Source organism: Polypterus senegalus, chromosome 3 (assembly GCF_016835505.1).
Source record: "Polypterus senegalus isolate Bchr_013 chromosome 3, ASM1683550v1, whole genome shotgun sequence".
Classification (NCBI taxonomy): Eukaryota; Metazoa; Chordata; class Cladistia; order Polypteriformes; family Polypteridae; genus Polypterus; species Polypterus senegalus.
Window position 1 is genome coordinate 155,326,337 of NC_053156.1, and position 4,032 is coordinate 155,330,368.

The following is a 4,032-nucleotide window of genomic DNA, read 5'->3' on the forward strand; positions in this document are numbered from 1 at the left end:
TTGTCCATAATTTCAGATATCCTGGAAATGCCAGTACTGATCTTTATACAATTGCTCCAATGATGTCACATTCCAGGGACTTCTGGGTAGGATTACAATGTAAATGACTGACATATTTGTCCTGAAATTGCTGCTATAAAAAAAAAAAAAGCAAGATGGTATTGTGGCATAACACTAAAAATTTTAACTCTTTCTTCTTCTTCTTTCGGCTGCTCCTGTTAGGGGTCGTCACAGCGGATCATCTTCTTCCATATCTTTCTGTCTTCTGCATCTTGCTCTATTACACCCATCACCTGCATGTCCTCTCTCACCACAACTATAAACCTCCTCTTAGGCCTTCATCTTTTCCTCTTCCCTGGCAGCTCTATCCTTAGCATCCTTCTCCCAATATACTCAGTATCTCTCCTCTGCACATGTCCAAACCAATGCAACCTCGTCTCTCTGACTTTGTCTCCCAACATTCCAACTTGAGCTGACCCTCTAATGTACTAATTTCTAATCCTATCCATCCTCGTCACGCCCAGTGCAAATCTTAGCATCTTTAACTCTGCCACTTCCAGCTCTGTCTCCTGCTTTCTGGTCAATGCCACCGTCTGCAACCCATATAACATAGCTGGTCTCACTACCGTCCTGTAGTCCTTCCCGTTTCACTCTTGCTGATAGCCGTCTGTCACAAATTACTCTTGACACTCTTCTCTACCCACTCCACCTGCCTGCTCTCTCTTTTTCACCTCTCTTCCACAATCACCGTTACTCTGATTCACTATAAAACCAAACGGTAATGTTAAATTCAGAATCCTTTGGTCCCAAAAAAACCCTAATTACATAACGTTGTTACTTTTAATTCACAAAAACTTACAACAAATTAATAAAATCAGCTGATCATCATTTCAGATAGATAGATAGATAGATAGATAGATAGATAGATAGATAGATAGATAGATAGATAGATAGATAGATAGATAGATAGATAGATAGATAGATAGATAGATAGATAGATACTTTATTAATCCCAAGGGGAAATTCACATACTCCAGTAGCAGCATACTGATTAAGAACAATATTAAATTAAAGAGTGATAAAAACAAAGGTATAACAGACAGACAATAATTTTGCATAATATTAATGTTTACTGCCCCCCCGGGTGGAACTGAAGAGTCACATAGTGTGGGGGAGGAACGATCTCCTCAGTCTGTCAGTGGAGCAGGACAGTGACAGCAGTCTGTCGCTGAAGCTGCTCGTCTGTCTGGAGATGATACTGTTTAGTGGATGCAGTGGATTCTCCATGACTGACAGGAGCCTGCTCAGTGCCTCTCGCTCTGCCACGGATGAAAAACTGTCCAGCTACGTGACTACAATAAACCCTGCCTTCCTCACCAGTTTGTCCAGGCGTGAGGCATCCCTCTTCTTTATGCTGCCTCCCCAGCACACCACCACGTAGAAGAGGGCGCTCGCCACAACTGTCTGATAGAACATCTGCAGCATCTTATTACAGATGTTGAGGGATGCCAGCCTTCTAAGAAAGTATAGTCGGCTCTGTCCTTTCTTACACAGAGCATCAGTATTGGCAGTTCAGCCCAAATTATCATCCACCTGCACTCCCAGGTATTTATAGGTCTGTACCCTCTGCACACAGTCACCTCTGATGATCACGGGGTCCATGATGGACCTGAGCCTCCTAAAATCCACCACCAGCTCCTTGGTTTTGCTGATTTTCAGTTGTAGGTGGTTTGAGTCGCACCATTTAACAAAGTCCTTGATTAGTTTCCTATACTTCTCCTCCTGCCCACTCCTGATGCAGCCCACGATAGCAGTGTCGTCTGCAAACTTTTGCATGTGGCAGGACTCCGAGTTGTATTGGACGTCTGATGTACTGTATTTTGGCTGAACAGGACAGGAGAAAGTACAGTCCTCTGCGGAGCTTCTGTGCTGCTGACCACAATGTCAGACCTGCAGTTCCCGAGACGCACATACTGAGGTCTGTCTGTAAGATAGTCCACGATCCATGCCACCAGGTATGAATCTACTCCCATCTCTGTCAGCTTGTCCCTAAGGAGCAGAGGTTGGATGGTGTTGAAGGCGCTAGAAAAGTCCAGAAACATAATTCTTACAGCACCACTCCCTCTGTCCAAGTGGGAGAGGGATCAGTGTAGCATATAGATGATGGCATCCTCTGCTCCCACTCTCTCCTGGTATGCGAACTGCAGAGGGTCGAGGGCGTGGTGGACCTGTGGCCTCAGGTGCTGAAGCAGCAGCCGCTCCATGATCATTTTATAATTTTGATATTTATAATTTCTTCTTCATTTTAGGGGTGAAGGAGTCTTGGGATCCTACTAAATAACATTCTCCAGTGACAGCATGAACCAATTGCCGTAGTGCAACATCAGAGGCTTCACCTCAGGCGCTAACCTCCAAGGCTCGATTCCCATAAGAGAAAACAAAGATGTGTACACCTGCTGAGCTCCAATTAAGGTGAAACATGTGTTGTGTGTTTTTTCTTATGGACAGCATCATTTTGAGAGTAATTTGTTGTTGCCAGGTAAGATGCCACTAAATGCAGTCACTACAAGAGGCTGAGATGAAACACCAAAAAGGAGAAGAGAGAAACTGATTGCCGAACCCAAAATATTATCTGAAATTGTAGTCAAAAACAAGTCCATATACTTTGTCCTTCACCTACATAGTGTAACATTTTTTTTTTAATCCACAGAAAGTCTGGGATGCACTCAATCATCTCATATAACAGTGATACAATGAAATTATGTGTAACACCACTAATCACCACATTGTAGCAAGAGGGCAATATGGTTACAGTCAGGACATAATAATACAGGGTGGTCCAGATCTAATTATGCAGATCCAGATTGTCTGGATGACTTTCATTTATGCAGGGACAATTCCAGTTCGGCGCGAAAAAGATTCTTCATGTCATCAGTTTGCACACTTCTCAATGGTCTGGGATTTTTGGGTGATTTTCTATGTAATAAACTTAATAAGTTTGAAAATTGCATAATTAGATCTGGACCACACTATACAATAAGGCAATGCTCATTAAGAAAACCACACACAAAATGGTACAGTGATGATATCATCAAACTTAGGAAAAATTAATAACAAAGTTGGAACTTAAATAAAAATGCAAGAATCCTACGTGACTAGTTGCAATATACAAATATAATGAAATATATAACAAACAGTAAGGAGACTATAGAAGACTTTGAACTGCCTTTCCCAAGGTTTCTTCCATTTTTCCCTACAAGGTTTTTACTGGGAGTTTTTCCTTGTCTTCTCAGAGAGTCAAGGCTGGGGGGCTGTCAAGAGGCAGGGCCTGTTAAAGCCCATTGCGGCACTTCCTGTGTGATTTGGGGCTATACAAAAATAAACTGTATTGTATTGTATAGCCTTCTATGAGGAAAACTGCGGTAAGAGTGGTCATATTAATCTTATATTAATATGTTTTTTCTTTGTTTTTGATTTTTTCCTGATTTTATTTTTTTAACAATGTAAAACATTATGATTGAAATCAGATATTGGGGGCATTCAGAAAAACATGCAAATGAAAGGCTGCTCTTTATGGTACTAAATAAGTGAAATTGACCTGCTTGAATCAAAATATTATCTTCACAGTATTTTAGATATGAATATTTGTATCTGGAGGGCTATCTTTTGAATGTACTTGTTAGCTAAAAATTCTTTGTGAATCCCAAAAGGGAATATAAACATCATTCCACATATCCATAGATGAGGTTTTAAATGTTATGCATAATTGCAATTAAACCACTCTCTTTTATGTATTTGTACATCTAAACCTTTACATCTTGGTTGCAAGGTTACATAAACCTCAGAAGAGGAGAATTTAAGTTCTGGCCTCTAGGCCATTTTTATACAGGGCATTCTGAATTAATATTTTCTTTAATTATCATACTACTGTAAAGAATTCATTAATTAGTAGAACTACACCTAAGCCAGTTTTCTTGCCATATCTCTGTTTGTCATCTCAGGTCAACTCAGGTAGTTTTCCTGTTAGTAGTC